At 37.4% G+C, this 23,933-nt stretch overlaps 1 protein-coding gene across 1 annotated transcript in view; it reads left to right on the top strand.

The window, feature by feature from the left end:
• Positions 1-23,933, top strand: part of LOC125828355 (1-acyl-sn-glycerol-3-phosphate acyltransferase 2) — a 525,228-nt gene that overhangs the window by 120,589 nt on the left and 380,706 nt on the right. The window lies entirely within an intron of this gene.

Below are 23,933 nucleotides of genomic sequence, written 5' to 3'. Positions count from 1 at the left end.
GCTAGTTTTTCAGTTAAAGAGTAAATGCTTTCACAATTAAGCAAGAGAGGAAACTTTGATTTCCAATAAGAGCCTTTGAGCTAAGTTTTTGAGCAATTTTCTCAAATCACAGAAAGAAGTATGTTTTTTTAAAAACATAAGAGCTAGTATCATATTTTGGGAGTAGTATTGAGCACCAATATGGGGGAGAGTTCGAACAACTCACAGCCCCCATAAACCATGTAGCCACCATGGGTAGAAAAGGGTCATACTTTTTAGATGATTTCTTAGTGCTTTTTAGCATACACTAGTGGATCCACTTAGTAGTTTAGGTTCTATACCCCCAGCAAGGTATAGGACGACCCTGGAAGCGTGAGGGAAAATGTTGTATCATCACGATAGCTCTTATGTGATGGTTGTCGGTTAGAGAAACTCCCACAACAATATTTTATATTTTAATATACTTCATAAATATTTGTATTTTCATATACAAACATAGTTCATATTGTATATTTGCATACATACAGAGTAATTATTGTATTTCTAAATAAACAGAGTTGAAAATCATGTTTTAAAGGTTTTCTTTATACTGCATTAGTTTACACTGCTTTATATTGAAATCAGTTCAGTTCAGTTTAGCCAGGTAAGTTCTTCAGTTCATTTCAAGCTTATGTCTTGTTTTAGAATTCCCCTCGCATACTCGTACATTCAATGTACTGATGCCATTTGGCCTGCATCTTCTTTTGAAGCAGTCACAGGTAACCAGGATCAACATCCATCGCATCGTTGATTTTAGTGATCTCCAGAGTTTGTTGGTGAGTCTCCTTGCTTCCGGAGGATCCCTCATGTAGATTTCACTATTTTAGTTCATTAGGATGTCATGGGTCTTGTCCTGACATCCATCTCAATTTTAGAGGCTTCATAGATAGACAGTCAGTTAGTTAATTTGTCTTTACCTTGCTATTGCCTTATGTTCAAATTTGAGTTGCCACTTTGGCTAAGTTAAATTTTTATTTCTAAAACATTATGAGTTTATTTTGAGACAATTGAGTCATCTTGCATTTGATTTCTTTTCTTAATGCTTAAAGTCTTCCGCAGAGTAAGTAAGTCAGGCCAAGGGTTTGCTTGGGGCCATCAATGGTTCTTGAGTGCCAGTCTTGCCCAGAGTGTAGGCTCAAGGCATGACACTTATGTTATGAGAGCTATGTGGCTTGTATGGAGTCCCACGGGGTTCTATGCACCATGTTACATCTAGGGGGTACCCCTAGGTCGTGACAAACTTGGTATTAGGGCATAAGGTTTAGAATGGTCCTAGGATGTGTCATAATCCACATCTAGTAGAGACTTGTTCATAACTATGAAGTGTGCCACATTTATGAATAAGAGGCTACAAGATGATTTTGGAAACTTCACTTCTTTCATTACTCTTAAGTCGTACGATAGAGTTCAACTCTATAAGGTCTCTCTCCTAATCCTTATTCGATGCTCTATAGGACATGGCTTCACGAAGATCTTATACTAGAAGAAAGGTGAGGGAGATTGCAAAACAAGAAGCTCCTTCTAAAGCTTCTCAAGTTTTGGTCAATCCTTTGGCCGATCAAGTGTCTAATGCGGCGTTTAGGGTTACGTTTCAAATGTTGGCTAAAGTTGTGACGGACCAAGCCATTAGGGAGGTGGTAGTTCTCATGAACCTAAATGGGGGCACGACGACTTCAAGAGTAAGAGACTTCACATGAATGAATCCTTCGGAGTTTCATGGTTCCAAAGTTGAGAAAGATCCTAAAAAGTTTATTGATGAGGTCTATAAGGTGTTGATGATCATGGGAGTTACGCCGGTGGAAGAGGCGGAGTTGGCAGTTTATCAACTAAAGGGTGTGGCTCAAATATGGTATAACCAATGGAAAGAAGGAGACCAAAAGATGCGGGTCCTCATGATTGGGAGAAGCTTAAGGCTATTTTTCTTGATAGTTTCTTTCCTTTTGAGATGAGGGAAGCCAAGGTGCTTGAATTTATTCACCTTCGACCAGAAAGTATGAGTGTGAGGGAATATGCTCTAAAGTTCACTCAATTGTGTAAGTATGGTCCATCAATTGTTGTCGATTCAAGGGCTACGATGAGTAAGTTTGTTTTGGGTGTGTCTGAAATGCTGGTTAAAGAGTGTTGAACTACTATTCTCATTAATGACATGGACATCTCTCGTCTCATGGTCCATGCACAATAAATTGAGGAGGAGAAACTTAAGGACAAGTCTAGGGAGGCAAAAAAGGCTATGACTGATGATGGTAATTTCACTAATGAAAGGTACGATGGACAAGGTCGTCCTAGATTTTGACAAAGGTTTGCCGGTCAAGGTTCCTCCAATGCTCCTCTTAATTTTAACCAAGATAGGGTTTCTAACCCTAAGCCTCAAGGAGGTAATGGTAGTGGATCTTAATTGCCTAGGTCTAATTACACTAAGTGTGGACGGAAGCATGAGGGTAAGTGCCTAGCCGGCATGGATAGTTGCTTTATTTGTGGTAAGAGTGGGCACAAAATGAGGGATTGCCATAGGCTTACGGCTAAAGGAAGAGAGGGAAAGCAAGCTACTACTAGTGAGGCGGGTTTCAATGCTCCTAAGCAAAATTGTTTCTATGCACTTCATACTCGTGGTGAACAAGAGGGTTCTCCTGGTGTGGTTACTAGTATGTTGAAAATTTTCCAACTTGATGCTTGATATTCTTCCGGATGTGTTGTTAGAACATTTTTCTATCTCTACTCCTTTCGATGATTCTATTGTGGCTAAGAGGGTCTATAAAAAGTGTCTCGGTTCCTTGTCCCATATAATTACTCTTATTTTCTTGGAAGAGCTTGATATGTTAGACTTTAATGTGATTCTTGGTATGGATTGGCTGAACTCATGTTATGCTTCTATCGATTGTAGAACTCATGTAGTCAAGTTTCAGTTCCTGAATGTGCCTATCCTAGAGTGGAAGAGTGGAAATTTGATGCCTAAGGGTTAGTTTGTTTCTTATCTTAAAGCTAAAAAGATAATTTCTAAGGGTTTCTTTTACCATTTAGTAAGGGTGAGGGATGTAGATTCCGAAACCCTTTCTCTCGAGTTGGTCCCTGTTGTAAATGAGTTTCCGTAAGTGTTCCTAGGTGACTTACCCGGTATTTCTCCTGAGCAGGAAATAGACTTCGATATTGACCTTCTCCCAGATATGCAACCTATTTCTATTCCTCCTTATTGTATGGCTCCGACAGAACTTAAGGAGTTGACATATTTGTTGGATAAGGGTTTCATATGAACGAGTATCTCTCCATGAGGTGCTCTAGTTTTATTCGTTAGAAAGAAGGATGGTTCGCTTCATATGTGTATCGATTATCGACAGTTGAACAATGTAACCATTACGAATAAGTATCCTCACCCAAGGATATATGATTTGTTTGACCAACTTCAAGGATCAAGTTATTTCTCTAAGATTGATCTCCGATTGGGTTATCACCAATTTAGGGTGAAAGATGATAACATTCCAAAGATGGCTTTTCGAACTCGGTATGGTCATTATGAGCTTTTAGTAATGTTGTTTGGGTTGACTAATGCTCTGGCTGCGTTTATGGATTTGATGAATAGAATGTTTAGACAATACCTTGACATGTTTGTGATTGTGTTCATTGATGATAATTTAATCTACTCAAGGAATGAGGATGAGCATATTGATCATTTGAGGATTGTGTTGCAAATTCTTAAGGACCAACAATTGTTTGCAAAGTTTAGCAAATGCGAATTTTGGTTAAGGTCCGTAGCTTTCCTTGGTCTTGTTGTTTCGAGTAAGGGTATTGCGGTAGATCCTAAGAAGACGGATGAGGTCAAGAGTTTTTCTAGACCTTTAAGTCCTTCGGATATTAGAAGTTTCTTGGGTTTGGCCGGTTATTATGGAAGGTTTGTTGAGGGATTCTCTTCAATTGCCTCTCCTTTGACGACTTTGACTCAAAAGAAGGTTATATTTGTATGGTCTAAATTATGTGAGAAGAGTTTTCAAGAGTTGAAAGATAGCCTTACTTCCGCTCTGGTGTTGACCTTAACGGAAGGGATGAATGGTTTTGTTTTTTATTATGATGCCTCTAGAATCGGGCTAGGGTGTATGCTTATGCAAAATGGGAAAGTTATAGCCTATACCTCAAGGAAACTTAAGATACATGAGAAGAATTATCCTACTCACGACCTTGAGTTAGAGGCGATCGTTTTTGCCTTAAAGATTTGGAGACACTACTTGTATGAAGTGCATGTAGATGTGTTTACTGACCACAAGAGTTTGCAATATGTGTTCAATCAGAAAGATCTAAATTTTCACCAAAGAAGGTGGCTTGAGTTATTGAAGGATTATGACATGTGTCTATCACCCCGGTAAAGCTAATGTGGTAGTGGATGCTCTTAGTCGGTTATCTATGGGTAGTGTTGCTCATATTGAAGAAGGAAAAAAAGAGTTGGTTCGAGATGTTCATAGATTGGCTCGATTAGGTGTTCAACTAGTGGACTCCACCAAGGGTGGTGTTATAGTTCACAATGGTACCGAATCATCTTTTCTGATGGATGTGAAAGCCAAGTAAGGTCTTGATCCAATTTAGGTAGAATTGAAAGAGGCGGTGCTTAATAAAATTCGTTAAGGCTTTCTCCCAAGGGGGAGATGGTGTACTTAGATACCAAGGTCATTTATGTATCCAAATGTGGATGACTTGATGGAACACATTTTAGCAAAAGCCCATAGTTTGCGGTATTCCATTCACCCGGCAACCACCAAGATGTACTATGATTTATGGGAAGTCTATTGGTGGAATGGGATAAAGAGGGATTTTGTGGGATTTATGTCTAAGTGTCCTAATTGTCAACAACTTAAATATGAGCATTAGAAACCAGAAGGTTAATCCCAAGACATTAGCATTCCTACTTGGAAGTGGGAAGATGTGAATATGGACTTTATTGTTGGTTTGCCTCACACCTGGTGTTAACATGATTCGATTTGGGTGATAGTAGATCAGATGATGAAATCGGCTTATTTCTTTCCCATCAAGGTTTTCTATTCGGCAGAGGACTATGCCAAGTTGTACTTGAGAGAAATGGTAAGGTTACATGGAGTGCCTTTGTCCATTATATCTAATTGTGGTGCCCAATTTACTTCTTCGTTTTGGAAGTCATTCCAATAGAGTCTTGGCACTACGGTTAAGCTTAGCATGGCTTTTCAGCCCCAAACCAATAGGCAAGCGGAGCGTACTATCCAAACATTATAAGAAATGTTAAGGGCTTGTGTAATCAATTTTAAGGGTAATTGAGATGACCATTTTCCATTGATTGATTTTGCTTACAATAATAGTTATCACTCAAGTATTGATATGGCTCCATTTGAGGCCTTATATGGTAGGAGGTGTAGATCTCCTATAGGTTGGTTTGAGGTGGGTGAAGTTGTTGTATAAGGTCCCAAATTAGTACAAGAGGCCATGGAGAAAGTTTGGCTTATAAGGGAAAATTTGAAAATGGCTCAAAGTCGGCAAAAGTCTTATGCCGATGTAAGAAGAAGGGATCTAGAATTTGATGTTAACGATTGGGTTTACTTAAAAATCTCACCCATGAAGGGTGTAATGAGGTTTGGTAAAAAGGGGAAGCTTAGTCCCCGCTATGTAGGCCCATATCAAGGTTTGAGGCATGTTGGTAAGGTTGATTATAAGTTAGTCCCCGGTATGTAGGAACCCTATTTTCCATGTCTCTATGCTTAAGAAGTGTGTTGGTGATCCGACGTCCATAGTTCCCCTAGAAGGGTGAGTTGATGAAAGTCTTTCTTATGAGAAAGTTTCGGTAGATATTCTAGACCGGCAAGTCAAGAAGTTGAGAAACAAGGAAATAGCTTCTGTAAAAGTGTTGTAGAGGAATCAGTTAGTTGAGGGTGCTACTTGGGAGGCCGATATGATGTCCCGATATCCTTATATTTTTCCTTCTACTCCTATTCTAGCTTGAGGTAATGAGTTCCTCTTGGTTGCCTTTTGTTTTGGGAGTCATGTGTTTTATGTGTTTCCATGATTTCCTTATGTGATGCATGTTCATGCAAAACTTGTGTTTTGAAAGAAAATGTATTTATATGATAAATTTTATTCATGTTGTTGTGCATTGAGTATGAGTTACCTATAGACTTAATGAGATGAATTAATGAATGTGCTTTAGCTATGCTTTTTTATGTTGAATTGCATATGAGATCCATGAGATTGTGTCGAGCATGCTTTTAGCTTGGAAAAGGTTGTTCCTCCTTGAACATGAGAAATTTTGAAATTTCATGCATATTGGGTTGCTAGATGTAGTTCCTACTTCTTTATGATGCATTTGAGTATGATTAGCTTGGAGTTGATGTTTCCTCCTTGTTTATGTGCATTGCATGCATAATGGGTTGATAGAGTTAGTTTCACCCCTCTTTTGATGTTTTGAGAACATCCTAGCTTGGAGTCGATAGTTCCTCCTTGGTTGTATGCATTGCATTGTAGGTTGGGTTGTTAGTTCCTTTCCTGCTCTTTTAGAATCAGTTTAAGTCTCATTCGAGGATGAATGGTCTCAAGGGGAAGATATTGTAACACTTTGAATCCAAAAGAGGGCACCATATTAGATTTCAGCATTTCCAGGTGCCATCCACGTTGGCCAATCAGGGACTGTGGGTTGGACCACAGACCGTAGGTGGGTCCATTGATTGGCCATTAAGAAAATATATAAGGTAGGACCGTAGGTGGGTCCACGGTCCGTGGTCCAGCAACCTTAGGTCAGGCCAAAGGTCTTTGATCATCAACCACGGTCCACCAGGACGGCCGTGGGTCAGACCACGGTCTATCGACTGGGTCCGTCGGTGGTCAGCTGATAGTTAGTTCAGGGGAAGTTGGGTCTTTTCCTAATTAAATAGTTCATATAATATGTTGTTTTACCCTTTATTAAGACCCTTATATAAGCTTTTTACCCCCAAATTTCCCAATAGAAATAATTCTCTCTAAACTCACCAAAAAGAAAAACTCTTAAATAATTCTCTCTCTAGAAACTTGATGAAGAAGAAGCATTCATCAAGGGTTTCAAGTCAAGGTCTCAATTCATCCATTGAAGGATAGCTTTTGGATTCAAGATATGGTAGTTTTCATCCATGGATTCCTTCAATTCATGGAGTTCCTAAATTCCTCTATTTCAAAGGTAGAATTCCCCAATTGAGTTAGGGTTTTCTTCAATTATCATGTGTTCTCTCCATTATTAATATAAATGATTGAATTATGATCTCTTATGCATTAATTGATGAAGTATGATGATTTTATGATGATTTCCTCATGAATCCATGTAATCCCCATGTTTTCAAGTTATGAATCATATGATGTGGGATTTTGATCTGCAAGGAAAAGTTTTATGAAATTAAGCATGTATTTCAAGATTTAGATGTATTTATGATGAAATCCATATCTAACCCATGTTTTCTATGCATTGATGATTGAAAGTGGTTTTGAGCCTCAAGAGGTAAATTATGGACTTATGCATTATTTTTATGAAATCAATGCAAATGTTTTAAGGGTACCTTGAGAGTAAAGTACCAATGATGATGATGTATTGTGAAAGGATATTCTCATAAATACATACTAGCATGATGTGAAAGGTTTTCTCACATACAAAGGATTCTTAGGTTGAAAGGCTTTCTCACCTAATTGAATCAAAGAGTAAGAGTTATCCTAATAAACTAGCTTTGTTTGGTTGTCCAAGGGCACCTTTCCATGATTAATAAAGTCATGTAAGAAATGAATATTCCGTGGGATTTATACTTAGCATTGAGTGGATATTGATGATGAGATAGAAGCTCTCCCGTTAGTAGAGGTCGGGTTTCTAGAAGCAATCTCATGAGATGGAATCTCTCCCTTTAGTAGAGGCAGGGTTTCTAGTAGCAATCTATTTATCCCTTAACTATGTTCCCCGATAAGTTGATTAGCTAGTGGATCTACTTAAGCTAGAAGTTCATGGTTCTACCTTGGCAAGTAGGACAACCGTTTTCGATGTGGGAGACACCGTGGGATCATATTATAGCTCACATGGTCTCTATGTCAGTTAAGGCTAATTCCCCACAAGTAATTACAAACTAAGGTTACTTCAAGAAGTATTACATATGAGTTCAAAGGTTTTAAGGATGAACTTAGCTTGCATTGACCATGATTTTATGACTTATGTTTTATTACTCTTTTATATCATGTTTTAGCTTAGTCAATTGCATGTCATGAAATTAAATGTCCCTTTTTTCATGATTTAAATGTTTTATGCATGGCTATCATACTTGGTACATTGTTTGTACTAATGCATACTCTTGCCTACATTTCCCCAAATGTAGGGTCTTACAATCAGGGTACTCAGTTTCATGGCTAGTGGTTGAAATCGATATTTCCGAGCTATGGTGAGTCCTCATGCTTCGAGGACGGAGTTTTATTTTTTCACTTCCTTTTCATGGATTTCTCTTTTGGACATGATGTATAGGCTAGGCCCAATTTCATTTTATTGTATTAGATGGCTATGATGAGACAAGTGTATTAGACTTCTGCTTTGTTTTATAAAATGTTTTGGACTTGAAATTTCTTATGTTATGAGAGTTAACTGGCTTGTATGGAGTCTTTTGGGGTTCTATACGCCATGTTACATCTAGGGGTACCCCTAGGTTGTGACACTCTTGTCACTGCCTCCATAGGCCTTACAACGGATCCCCTCAGTGGTGAGTGCATGATCAACTATCTGTAGTAAAGAACAACCCGACACCACCATCTGCTCTATCGCCAATCTAAGTGGAAATGATAGCCCACTAACAAACATATGAACTCTCTCATGCTCTTTTGGCATAAGCATAGCCTCATGTCTCACCAACTTATGGAACCATGCCTCGTACTGTGCAATGAAAGTGATCTCTTAGTATGGTTTAAGAACTCATCCCGCAACCATTTCCTCAAGCTATGCAGTACATACTTTTTTAAGCAAGACTCACAGATTTAAGCCCAAGTCAATAATGGTGACCCGATTAGTCTTCAATCGAAGTAGGACCTCCACCACTACTTCACTAGCCCCTCTAGCTAGAAAGTAGTTTAATAAACCCCATGGGACTCTACTTACCCAAGGTTATGAAAACTCTCCTGGCACCTCTCTAGATACTCATGGCAACCTCGCCTATAGCACCGGTGAACCTGAGAGGAATCAACCTGATAAACTGCCCAAATATATTTTGCTCCTCAAGGGTCATCGTTGTCCTAGTAGCAATAGGTGAAGAACTAGTCACAACCGGCTAAACTACTATATGAGGAGTCACAGCAGCATGATGCGCCTAAGTACCATGTGCCCCTCCCTACGGAAATTTGAGAATCACTTATAATATGTGGTTTGGGTGATGTGCTAGGCACAGTACCTTCTTGGAACATACCCTCCATGAAGCTAAGGATCCTGGCCAGAGTATCATGAAGTATTGGCATAACCATAAATCCTAGTAGAGGTTGGGCTAGCCCCACACCCTCGGGCTGAGGTTGAACCTTCTCAACCTCTATCTCGGGCTCTATAACTGGTGCCGACCTCTAGGTCGACATCTAACTCTACCCCTAGCTGGGATCCACCGGGAGGTGCAAGAGGTCCACGCTCGCTTGTAGTCGATCTTGTCCTATCCATCTGAGAAAGAGTGAAACGGTTGGAGTTTAGATATTGGTAGAACTGTCAACGCACGACAAGAAACAAGAAATAGTAACGTATTCATAAGAATGCCTTATAGCCGATCAAATATTGGATACAGACATCATCATAGCGATCTGTGAGACTCTACTAGACACTTGCTACTGTACTGGTGAGACTAGTGAACCTAAAGCTCTGATACAATATTGTCAAGACCCAAAATAGTGCCATGATAGCGTCTACTACAACCCAACGAGTGGACAAACCTAAGCCCAAATAACAAGAGGCGGAAGTCACACTTTATATAAAAAATAAACAATAATAAGAAGAAGACAAGGCTAATGTATATAGAAAGAATGGTCATATCATATATATTTGTAGTACCATACCAAATAATTAAAAATAGTCCCAAAAATGACAAAAAGACAACTAACACAAGATATTGATCCCCAGGACTTGGTGTCACCTATACAGAAGCTACTACGAATAGAAAGTCATATAAAAAAATGACTAATCCAAAATACAACATGAGAGTCAGTACAAAAAAAGGAGAGCAACAAGTCTTTGAATGTCGGGAGCTCACCACAAATACGAGACTTTGACTGCCACGAGAAATCCAACGCTCACTGAGGGTGGCTCAAAGAGGGAGTTGCATTAGAAAAAATGCAGAAGTGCACTATGAGAAAAAAAAATATCGGGTACCCAGTAGGCATCATAGACTGACCAAGCTCAGAAAGATCAAATACATAAATGAAGCATGATGGTACTAGCAAGACAAGGGAAAATCTGTACCAACTAACATAAGATAAAGGATGGGCAAATAAAATCATAGATTTAGTAAGAAGATACGCACAATAAAAAACTCAATACATTCAAAGGCCAACAAACACAATGAAAATGTGTAACACCAAGTAAGAAAAACCTTAAGCCTACAAGAAACATCGAGCCACCTAGAACGACACCTCAAGCTTAACAAACCGCCAATAACCTGGATAGATGTATCCACATGCCTATCAGGCTGGCACGTCAAGATTAGCAATAACCTAGATATCTTTATCAATTGGCCACCTGGAATGATACATTAAGCTCAACAGAGTAAAAGCGCTAGAAAGGTGTGATAATCATTTAAAAGGGTCTTTTTACAACTTTTAAGCATTACCATGGGCAAGTCCTGTCAAACCCACAAAACCAAGAAAAATGCCTATCACACCACAAGAGTACTGACCTGGTGCTTCTTCTAATCCACGCTCAAGGCCTCAGGCCAAATAAATTAATAAACCATAAAATAAATCACACTCAAGGATCCATACCATCAATCACACCAACCAAACAAGTAAAACATATCACAATCATAAGTTTCACGGCACGTAGAATCAAGGTATAAGGATACTACTCACACAAACCTAAACTAAGGTTTTCCTGACTACAACTAAAGCTAAACAACCCAACCTATGTACACAACTATCCAAGGTTCAATAAAGCTCAACTCAACGTAAGGGCTCAACCTCAATCATGTGCACTACCCAAATATAATTAATCTACTACGTCAAGTCTTAGAAAAGGAAACCATAACCTAACTTAAGGCCAAAAACCACACACGAACTACAACTCCGGTGCTTTTCCCCTTTTGGAGAGCCTTGGATCAATATCAAGCTATCAAGAACATAAAGAGTGAATTAACATGGATCAAACGATACCCAAATCACTAACCCAAATTTTAAACCAGAATTGGGTCAAAAATTGTCCCTCGAATCAAAGCAACATAATTACAAAAAAAAATATGTCATACTGTCCTCCAAGGAATGTGGATTATATGCCCAAATGATAGGTGAAAATGGGACTCATTTCCGACCTCAAATGGCCAAATTACCACACTCCAAGGCATAAAAACTAGGGAATTTAAGGTTGGAAACGAATTTGAATTATAAAATTAAAGACGTAATAGCGTAGAGGAGAGGGAAAGAAAGAGAATCACCTTAAAATGGTTTAAATTGGTCAAGAATCCAAAACTCCCAAGGTCGAGCTCTCAAAGAATTGGTTTCTTTTTGGAAATAAAGAACAAGAATGGGTTTTACTCCCAACGATTTTAGCAAAAGCAGAAAAATGTTTGCAAAACTGGACACTGCTTCAGTGGCAAGAGGCTACTCAAAATCGAACCCCTACTAAGGGGTTCCCTTCGCTTCGGCCCCTTTGTTTCTTAAGCGGCCTTCACAAAAGCCATGGGCTGGCCTCTTAAGTACCCCCCACCCCTCAGATGTTGTTAGCTTAAGTATATCCCTTGTTCTCTTAAGCCAACATTACTTAAGCAATCAAGGATACGCTTAAGCTGACGCAACAAATATCAGATTTTTTAGCAAAGAGGCGAAGTGTCCAAAAACATCTAAAAGGCCCTCAAAATTCATTCGGAGTCATAACAACGCAATCCAAAAGTGCAAAACACTGTGAAATAACATTTTAGACTCGAAATAGAAATACAAAACAGCCATCCGAGTTCATTTCATCAAAATGTTGATCAAAGTCCACACTTAAACAAAGAAACACAACAAAATGTCAAAAGCTAAAATAACTCAACCCGACACTCTCAAAAATAAAACCAAAAGTCGTTCTAGACCAAACTCAATATTTTGGAGCTAATCATGCTAACTAAATTTTATTCCTGGAAATTTTTACCGAGTAATTTGTCCGAAGTCAAACTTTTGGCTAAACTCAAAACCTAAAACGTCAAATCACACCAACTTCAAATGAAAGACTCAAAAACCAAATTGATCATCAAACAAGACCAAAATGACCCTTCCTAAGCAGATTGTTGATGAAATTATGTCTGATGTCAGCATCTCTAGGTGTTGACTATAGTCAACTATTTGAAGCATTAAGCTTTCAAAACTCCAAAACTCGCACCAAACTTAACGAATACCTTGAAAAGCATGCCACCCAATCCAAAACCACACAAAAGATATAAGAAAGTTATGGGAAGGGATAAAATAGGAAAAACATGCATAAAACGCTGAAGTTACCCTGAGGATCATTAAATATCAAAGCATTGATGGATATTTACTCACCTATTATAGTGTGCCTAGACACTTATATAAGTGTATATGCATACAATTGCTTAGAGAAGACAACAAACAATTGTCTAGGCTAATGGATTTTTGCATTGAAAATCTCACTTTCAAAATTTTAAAGCTGAGCTACAGACAAAGATGAGACTATCAGTTTTCTTTTGTTATATCTTGAATGTTTACCCTAGTTGAGACACAGTACTTGAAACCAAAAGAGAACTCAAGCTAACCCTTAGCATAGCATATCAAATCATATTATAGTAAACTGAAGGAAGAATTTTATTTTTTATTTTAAAAATGGACATGCTAGATCATATATCTATATACGAACAAAAAGATCGACCAGTGGATTCACCTTTTGTAACACATCAGAATTTGGAAAGAAAGAAAAGAAGTTTTTGGGTTGCAGACTATGTTTACGGGTCCCAACTATAGACTGTAGAAGGTTTTACAGGCCGTGGATGGCACCCGTATGAAGAGGGAAAATATTTTAATTCAAAAACATCCAAGTACTCCTTTTATGGTTCATCAGGGCTGCCTCTCATTCTTTGTACGAGCCATAGATAGGTATTGTAGGTATTCCCTTGACTTAGTGGAATTTTAAAGGTGCAAGTGGATTTTTACGATTGTTCTCTACTGACCATAGGAAGACCTACGAGTTGTAGAAGTGTTCCGTCAAAAGATAGGTGATTTCATGATCCCAGTACTTCGCCTATGGTTGACAACTATGGACCATAGAAAGTCATATGGTTCGTAGGTCGGAACCGTAGGTCGAAGTCTGGCAGTTATTTTAACAGGCTTTTGGGTCTTTTCCTAATTGTTTTTAACCAATTCTATGTTGTTTTTCCTTCTACCCTAAGCCCTATATAAAGCTTTTAAGCCCCAAATTACCATTTTATATCCTAAATCCTCTCCCCAAATTCTCTCAGACTAAGGAAGAAGAAGAAAAAGAGCTACCATTAATCCAAGTCTCGAATCCTCCCTTCATTTTTGGCTCTAAGTATCAAGGTATGTCGGTATTCATCCATGGAATCCATTCTCCCATGGGGTCCCCAAAGGTTCCAATTTCTCAATCTCAAATTCAATTTTTTAAGTTAGGGTTTCAATTCAATCTTTATGGATTTCATTTAATGCTGATTGATCATTGTTACATAAGTCTTCCAATGCATCATTCAACTTTAATACACTATATCTGGTTGAAATTTCATTGACCCATGCCTAAATTATGATTTTCAAACTATGGACCTCTGATGAACTCATGAACCTATGAATTATGAACTTATGAATATATGAATGCTTTATGAAGTTATTGTAAATGTGTTAGGGATGTTTTGAAAGGAAAATATAAATGTTATTGTGAAAGGTTTTCTACGATGCTACTATGATCATAATTGTGAAATGTATTTCTCACATATGGATTCACATTGGTGAAAAGTTTTCTCATCTATGTTGAATTATGTTTATGGAGCTCTTCTAAGTTTTGATCTCAAAAGATGTCGATCGATATTGATCATTGTCTTTCTTATGTTATATTTATATTTGAATTTTATCTATTCCATTGTGAATTAGACTTACAACCAAGAGGGCTTTGAGGTGGAGGCCCAAATAGGGTAGTCTCTAGTAGTAACCTCTAGTCCCTAACTACGTGCCCCCGTAGGATTTTCTTAAATGGCCTAGCTAGTGGATCAACTTTAGCAAAAGATAATATGTACGGATTCTACCTTGGCAAGTATATTTCCCTTCTTTTGATATGAGGGATATACCGAATTCCATGACATATCTCTCATGGTCTTAGTGTCATTAAAGTTAAAAACCCACAAAATGACTATGATTCTTCAAAGTTTTTTCTATTGTCCTTTATGTTAATGTATTTGATTATATTTCATGATTGAGATGTCCATTTTTCTTTAAGCTTTTGAAATGTTCAAATATTGATCATGTCTACATGTCTTAAACCATTCATTCTATCATGACTATGTTATGCCTATTACCTCATACTTAATACATTACATGTACTTATTCATACTTGTGCCTACATTGTTTAATTAATGTAGGGTCAGACTCTCCTATTTCTCATGAGTCCTCATGATCCGAGGACAGAGATACTTTTATAGTTTTATGTAATTTCTAGTTTACAAACTTGGTATGTGATGTATGAGTTACGTCTCAATCATTTTCCTTATGATATATTAGATTGCTTATTGAGACTTATGATATACTTCCGCTTTATCAAAATCTTGAAATATAAAAATATTATATTTTTAACTCTTTATTTCTATTATCTTGTATGATGTATGCTAAGTAGCTTGTGTAGGACCTCTTAGGGTTCTATTCGCCATGGTACGCCTATGGTCTGCTTTGGGTCGTAACAAACTTGGTATAAGAGCACAAAGCTTAGAAAGGTCCTAAGATGTCTCATAAGCCACGTCGAGCAGAGTCTTCTTCATGAGTGTGAAGCGCGCCACATTTATGAATAAGAGTTTATAAGATGTTTAGGAAATTCCACTTGTTTAATTATTCTAAAGTTGTGTGATAGAGTTTAACTCCATATACCTCTCTCTCCTAATCCCCATACGATGCTTTTATGGATATAGCCCCTCGAAGGGCATATATTAGGAGAAATTTGAATAAGAATATGGAACGGGAAGCTCCTCAAGATCCTCAAAAAGCTCGACAAGTTCCGTTTGACCCTTTGGCGAACCAAGTGACTAATGTAGTGTTTCGAGCTACTTTTTAAGTTTTGGTCCAAGCCATGATAGCTTAAGCCAATACGGAGGTTGTGGTTCCATGAACCCAAGTGTGGTTAAGGTGGTAACTAGAGTGAGGGACTTCTCTTGGATGAATCCCTTGGAGTTTCATGGTTCCAAGGTTGAGAAATATCCTCAAGATTTCATTGATAAAAAATCTAAAGTTTTGATGATTATGAGAGTGACGCTAGTGCAAAAGGAAAAATTGGTTGCTTATAAACCTAAGGGTGTTGCACATGTTTGGTCCAACAAATGGAAGGAAGATATGACTGTTGATGCAGATCCTCTTGATTGGGAGAAGTTTAAGGTAGTTTCTCTTGATAGGATTTTTCCCCTTGAGATGAACGAGGCAAAGGTGCTTGAGTTCATTAAACTTTGTCAAGTGAATATGAGTGTGAAGGAATATGCCTTTAAATTCACATAATTGTCTAGGTATTCTCCTACTATAGTTGTTGATCCTAGGGCAAAGATGAGCAAATTGTTCTGGGTCTGTCTGAAATGGTGGTTAAGGAATATTTTACCATCATGCTCATTAATGAAAATTTACATTTCTCATCTAATTATTCATGCCCAAAAAATTGAAGAGTAGAAACTTATGGAAAGGTCTAGGGTGTCAAAGAAGGCAAAGACCGGTGATAGTGACTTAGTGACTTTTAACATTTAAGTTTCGATGGACATGGTCATTCTAGGTTCCAACAAAGGTTTTCCTGTCAAGGTTCCTCCAATGCTCTGGCTCCTTAGTTCAATAAATATAGGGTGTCTAGCCCAAGCCTCAATGAGGAAATGGTGGTGGAAAGAGTTCTTCATTTCCCGCATGCCAAAATTATGGCAAGAGTCATCTAGGAAAATTCTTGATGGGTATGGATAATTGCTTTAGTTGTGGTAAAAGTGGTCACTGCTTAAGATTGCCAATCTAGAATTCACAAGAAAAAGGATCGGAGGAAAGCTCCACCTAGTGGTTCAGATTCAACGCTCTAAAGAAAAACAAATTTTATGCACTTCAAACATGACATGATAATTAAGGTTCTCCCGATGTGGTTACCGGTATGTTGAAAGTCTTTCATCTTGATGTATATGCTTTGCTTGATCCTGGTGCTACTTTGTCTTTTGTGATGACATATGTGTCTATGAAGTTTGATGTTCTTCCATATGTGTTGATAGACCTTTTTTCTGTTTCTACACCTATTAGTGAATCTATTGTGGCTAACAGAGTCTATAGAAATTATCCCATCTCTTTATTTCATTGAGTCGCTCATGTTGATCTTGTAGAGCTTGATATGTTAGATTTCAATGTTATTCTTAGTATGGACTGGCTCCGTTCATTTTATGCTTCTATTGATTGTAAAACCAGAGTGATCAAGTTTCAATTTCAAAATGAACCCATCCTAGAATTGAAAGGGCGAAATTATTTGTCTAACTGTCAGTTTGTTTGTTATCTTAAATCTAGAAAAATAATTTCAAAGGGTGGCATATATCATCTTGTTCAGATTAGGGATATGGATTCCAAAACCCCTACACTTAAGTCGGTTTCCATTGTAAATGAGTTTCTGGAAGTGTTTCCCGATAATTTACCCGGTGTTCCTCTTAAAAGGAAAATAGACTTCTGTATTGACCTTGTATGTGATACACAACCTATCTCTATACCTCTTTTCTGTATGGCTCCAATAGAACTTAAGAAATTAAAGGAGCAATTGAAAGATTTGTTAGATAAGGGTTTTATCCGACCGAGTATCTCTCTAAGGGGTACTACGGTTTTGTTTGCTCAAAAGAAAGATGGTTCACATTTTTCATATGTATTGATTACCAGCAACTAAACAAGGTCACTATTAAGAATAAGTATCCTCTTTCGATAATAGATGATTTGTTTGATCAACTCCAAAAAGTGAGTTACTTCTCTAAGATCAATCTCCAGTCGGGTTATCATCAATTGAGGGTGAAGGAAGATGACAATGCCTAGATGGATTTTCTAACTCTGTATGGTCATTATGAGTTTTTGGTAATATTGTTTGGTTTCACTAATGCTCAATGTGTATTTATGAACTTGATGAATAGAGTGTTTTTGAAAATATCTTGACATGTTTGTAATTCTATTTATTGATGACATTTCGATTTACACAAGGAGTGAGGATAAGCACATCGATCATTTGAGGATTGTGTTGCAAGTTCTCAAGGACCAACAATTATTTGAAAAGTTTAGTAAATGCAAGTTTTTGTTGAGATCCGTGGCTTTTTTTGGTCACATTTTTTTCGGTAAGGGTATTGAGGTAGAACCTAAGAAGACAGATGTGGCTAAGAGTTGTCCTAGACCGCTATCCCCTTCAGATATACGAAGTTTCTTCAGTTTTGTTGGTTATTATAGAAGGTTTGTGGAAGGATTTTGTTTGATTGCCTCTCCATTGACGAAACTGACCAAAAAGAAGGTCAAATTCTCATGGTCGGAAGAGTGTGAGAAGAGTTTTTTTAGAATCGAAAGATAGATTTACCTTTGCTCTTATATTTACTCTATTAGAAGGGTACGATAGGCTTGTTGTTTATTTTGATGCTTCAAGAATTGGACTAGGGTGTGTCTTCATACAAAATGGGTAGGTTATTGCTTATACTTCAAGGCAACTTAAAATTCATGAAAAGAATTATCCTACCCATGAATTGAAACTAGCGGCGATTGTGTTTTCCTTAAGGATTCGAAGGTATTACTTATATGGTATCCATGTTGATGTATTTACTAACCACAAGAGTTTGCGATATGTGTTCAAGCAAAAGGGTCTAAATCTTCTCCAAGGGAGCTCGCTTGAGTTGCTAAAGGATTACGACATGAGTGTTCTATATCACACGGTAAAGAAAATGTGGTGGCGGATGCTCTTAGTCGACTATCAATGGGTAGTGTTTCTCATGTCGAGGAAGATAAAAAAGAGTTAGCTTGTGATATTCATAGATTGGCCCGATTGGGTGTTTAGTTGGTTGATTCTAATTAAGGTAGTGTTATTGTTCATAATGGTTCAGAATTCTCCTTTGTGTCGGATGTGAAAGCCAAACAAGGTCCTCCTCTGATTTTTGTTAAATTTAAGGAAGTGGTGCCTTAAAAGTCCATTGAGGCTTTTCCCCAAAGGAGAGATGGTGTGCTTCAATATCAAGGTCGGTTGTGTGTTCCCAATGTTGATGACTTGAGAGAGAAAAACTTGTACCCCAACTAAAAGTATTGTTCTACCTCGCCAAGAGTACAAAACTTGTTGATATGGATACACTTAAGAAATGTTCAAAGGACTAAGTTGTCTAGTTGTGGGACTTAGGGATAGATACTAAAGGTCTAAGCCTAACCTACAATCATAATACATATTTATTTCATCAATCCCTCTTGAATCAGAAGAGTTCTCACTATCACAAAAAGCAGTTGTAACACGATCATGACCTGTATTAACATACTTAAATAATTATTTAACTAATCTTGATTGATTGCACCATTCAACATTAATATGTGCCCCATATTTCAACAACAAAACTCTATTGTCTGGTAAAACATATCTTTTATCCAAATCAATACATGACCTCTTGGTAGACCTGCCATCATCTTTTCTTCTATATGCATGATAGCCCTCTTCATCAATTAAGGTAGAAGAAATAAATATTTTTGGAAAGTGTCTTGAACATTTTCCATTTTGCATGCAAAGAGATGATTTTCTATCAGAACCACATAGGCAATTCAACTGAAACAATGTCATCAATATCACTGATATTTGGAGATTTATTATGTAGAAACAACAAAATATTTGCATGTGGTGATCCATGATTTTGAAGTTTAATAGTATAAATTACTTTATCAAAGGATAAATATGGTATTATTTTTTATTAATGGTTCAAATTTAAAACAAACAATTATGGTAAAATAAAAAGATAAAAAAAATACATACCTGCTTTTACTTTTCTAAAAACTTTGTTGTCTCCCAAATCCGTTATCAAGTGATCTAATTTAATTTTAAAGACTCTTGTTATAATGTCTAGCCGATCTTCTGGAGCCAATCCCCTACTCTTCACAAATCTAGTAATCTCAGGCCAGTTAGAATCACAAGTAAATGTAATGAATAGATCAGGATATCAGACCCATTTACATATTGCCATTGCATCTTGATAATTTTGCAATAAATAACGTGTACCTCCAGTGAAAGAAGAAGACATTATTACTCTTTGTCCTCGAGAAGAAGGTTGTGTGTCTCCCTGCAAAACAACTTCTTCTAATTCTTTATAAAAGTCTGCTCTCAAATATGTTTGATTGAGCCTATAAAATAGCAATCGAAAAGATTCTATCATTGTATATCCATCTACCAAGAATTGTTGAAATAGTCTTGTAGCCAATACAATTGTTGGTACTTCATTCTTCCTTTCTTGATTTTTGTATGAAAAGTATTATAGAGAGCTAACATATGTTCTTCCATCAGATGATTGATCAATTCTATTTAAAGGAATATCTTCTTTATATCCATCTTTACCAAATGGTAGTAGTAATGGATATTGCAAACCTAAGTAAGTTGTATTCAATTCACTAATTCTCTAAAGTTGTCCATAATGCCTTTCAATTATTATATCCCTATCAGAACTAGTTGGTTCATAATACACCAACCACCAAAGGTGCTACCTCAGAAACTATTGGCAAATTGTACCTTCTTCCTTTCGATCCTCATTTTCCTATCAGTCTTAGTTTAACTTCTAAACTTTGATCAATTTGAAATCTATATCTTAGTATTCGAAAAGATTTTGTAAGCACATTTTAGAATATTTAGCCACAAATTCCACAATATCCTTCTTCATCTTATTCCACTTATAGACCTCGCGCAAGTCACTGTACATCTTGGTGTCTTCCGGGTGAATGGAATATCGAGAACTTTGGGGTTTTGATAAAATTTGCTCACTCAAATCATCACTATTGGGAACACACAAGCGACCTTGATACCGAAGTACACCATCTCCCCTTTTGTAGAAAGCCTCAATGGACTTCTTAATCATTGTTTCCTTCAATTCAACCAAATTCAAATCATGACCTTACTTGGCTTTCACATCTGACATAAAAGATGATTCTGAACCATTATGGACCACAACATCGCCATTGGTAGTGTCAACCAACCGAACACCCAATCGGGCCAATACATGAACATATCAAACCAAATCCTTCTTACCATCCTCAATATGTGCAACACATCCCATTGATAACCGACTAAGATCATTCGCCACCACGTTCGCCTTGTCGGGGTGTTAGAGGACACTCATGTCATAATCCTTTAGTAACTCGAGCCACCTCCTCTTGGGAAGATTTCGATCCTTTTGCTTAAACACATTTTGTCAACTTTTATGGTCAGTAAAACATAAACATGAGCACCATATAAGTAATACCACCATATCTTTAAGGCAAACACAACCGCCACTAATTCTAAATTGTGGGTAGTATAGTTCTTTTCATGAATCTTAAGTTGTCGTGAAACATAAGCAATAACTTTCCCATTTTGCAAACCAGTACACCATAACCCAACTCTTCAAGCATCATCATAAATCAGAAATCCATCGAATCCTTATGGTAAAGTTAACACCAGAGCTAAGGTATTCCTATCTTTCAGATCTTGAAAACTCTTCTCACACTCTTCTGACCATACAAACTTTGCCTTATGTTGGGTCAATGTCGTCAACAGCGAGGCAATCGAAGAAAACCCTTCAACAAACCTTCTATACTAACAAACCAAACCCCAAGAAACTTCAAATATCTGAAGGAGATAGAGGTCTAGGCCAACCCTTAACCGCATCTATTTTCTTAGGATGTACCTCAATACATTTACCAGTAACAATGGGACCAAGAAAAGCCATGGATATTAACAAAAACTCATATTTACTAAAATTGGCAAAGAATTGTTGGTCCTTTATAACTTGTAACATAATCCTCAAATGATCGGTATACTCATCCTCACTCCTTGAGTAAATGAAGATATCGTTGATGAACACAATCACGAACATGTCAATGTATTGTCTAAACACCCTATTCATCAAATTCATAAATGCGGCTGGAGCATTAGTCAAGCCAAATTATATCATCCAAACCCATAATGACCTTACCGAGTTTGGAAAGTCATCTTTAGAATGTAGTCTTCTTTCACCCTCAATTGGTGATAACCTGACCGGAGGTCAATCTTATAGGAGTAACTTTCTCCTGGTAGTTGTTCAAATAAGTTATCTATCCTTGGAAGAGGATATTTTTTCTTAATGGTAACCTTGTTCAATAGCCAGTAGCCGATGCACATACGAAGGTAACCATCTTTCTTTTGAACAAACAAATCTGGAGAACCCCATGGAGAGATACTTGGTCGGATTAAACCCTTATCCAACAAATCTTTCAATTGGTCTTTTAATTCCTTCTTCCAAGGCTATATGATAAGGAGGAATTGAGATAGGTTGCGTATCTGGGAGAAGGTAAATAACAAATTCTATTTCTCCTTCGGGTGGAACACCGGGTAAATCATTGGGAAACACGTCCAGAAACTCATTAAAAATGGGAACCAACTCAAAAGTAGGGGTTTTAGAATCTATATCCCTAACCTGAACAAGATGGTATATGCAACCCTTAGAAATCATCTATCTAGCTTTAAGACAAGAGACAAACTGACCCTTAGGCATAGAATTTCCCCATTTCAACACTTTGATGGGTTCATTTGGAAAATGAAACTTGACTACTCGGGTTCTACAATCAATAAAAGCATCACTTGAATGTGGCCAATCAATACCAAGAATATATCGACATCTAACATATCAAGCTCTACAAGATTAAGATGACTGACTTTGTGGGATAAGGAGACAAGACAATCTCTACCGACTCTCTGAGCCACAATATATTTACCAATAGGAGTAGAGATAGAAAAAGGGTCTAACAACACATGAGGAAGAATATCAAACCTCATAGCCACATATGGAGTCACAAAAGGCAAGACAACACCAGGATCAAGTAAAGTATAAACATTGAGATGAAAGACGTTAAACATACTAGTAAGTACATCGGAGGGAACCCTCTTGCTCATGACGAGTTTTATGTGCATAAAATATGTTTTGCTTCTAACTCCCACTAGAACTTGAAGAAGGGTTAGGTTGAGCTCGTCGATGATTATCTCTTTCATTCTTAGCAATTGAGGGAAATCCCTTATCTTATGATCCATCTTGCCACAACCAAAATATGCATTAGAACCGACTAGGAATTTACTCTCATGCTTTCTTGCAAACCTAGCACAAGTAGACAATGAGGATCCACCACCATTTCCTCCTTTAGGTTTAGAGTTGGACACCCTATCTTTGTTGAATTTGGGAGCCAGAGAATTTGAGGAACCTTGACCGGAAAACCTTTGTTGAAACTTAGAATGACCATATTTATTAGACCTCGAATGTGAAAAGTCGCCCTCACCGGTCTTGGCCCGTTTTGCCTCCCTGGAATATTCCTTAAGTTTCTTCTCTTCGATTTGTTGAGCATGAACCATTAGATAAGAAATGTCCATGTCATTGATAAGAACAGCGGTACGACCTTCTTTAACCACTATCTCAGTTACTCCAAAAATAAACCTACTCATCCTTGCCCTAGGTTCGGCAACCATAGTAGGAGCATATCGAGACAATTTCATGAACTTCAAGGCATACTCCTTCACCCCATGTTTCCTTGATGGAGGTTGATAAATTCAAGTACCTTTGCCTTTCTCATCTCAAGTGAGATGAACCTATCAAGGAAAGCAACCTTAAACTTTTCCACCTACATTAACCACCGCATTAACCACCCTCTCTTCTTTCCATTGGTTGAACCAAACTTGAGCAACACCCTTCAGTTTATAAGCAGCCAACTCTGCCTTTTCCACCGGCATCACTCTCATGATCACCAACACCTTATACACCTTGTAGCGACCCTTTCGGATGGATACTACCACTCAAAGAAGAAATCTAATTTAATACATGCGACATTTAAAAGAGATTAACGAATGGCATATTAATTATAGTCTAGTAGAGGAATTAGGTTTATAAAAAATTAGTTAAAGAAGTGAAGCCTTCCCATTTACACATTAATTTTATGTCAAATTGAAATTGCGTAGAAATTATCTTATGGCGGAAGAACCCTTCCCAAAATAATCTAAGCAAATAACTTACGAGGTTTTCCTGCATATTTTATCCTCACACTTAAAAAGTAATGTAAAAGAATATTACCAACCTCCGAGTACCAAAATAAGTCGGTTCATGCTTCACACAAACATTTAAAACAAATAGTAAATTTAGTATATTACAAGATTTGGGTTTACACACCCCAAAATCAACAAAACATATAGCCATACGTATATTACAACCCATGGTGACATGATCAAATTAGCCTTCAAAATTTTATGTAAATGTACAACACGTAGATCATGTACAAGTCCCAAGGTTTATACAAAATATAGATGCCTATATGCAAATGCGATCTTCCTTAAGGCTATC

The sequence above is a fragment of the Solanum verrucosum genome, unplaced genomic scaffold, assembly GCF_900185275.1.
Source record: "Solanum verrucosum unplaced genomic scaffold, falcon-dt-bn FXZP01000048.1, whole genome shotgun sequence".
NCBI lineage: Eukaryota > Viridiplantae > Streptophyta > Magnoliopsida > Solanales > Solanaceae > Solanum > Solanum verrucosum.
This window is presented reverse-complemented; position numbering and strand designations above follow the sequence as displayed.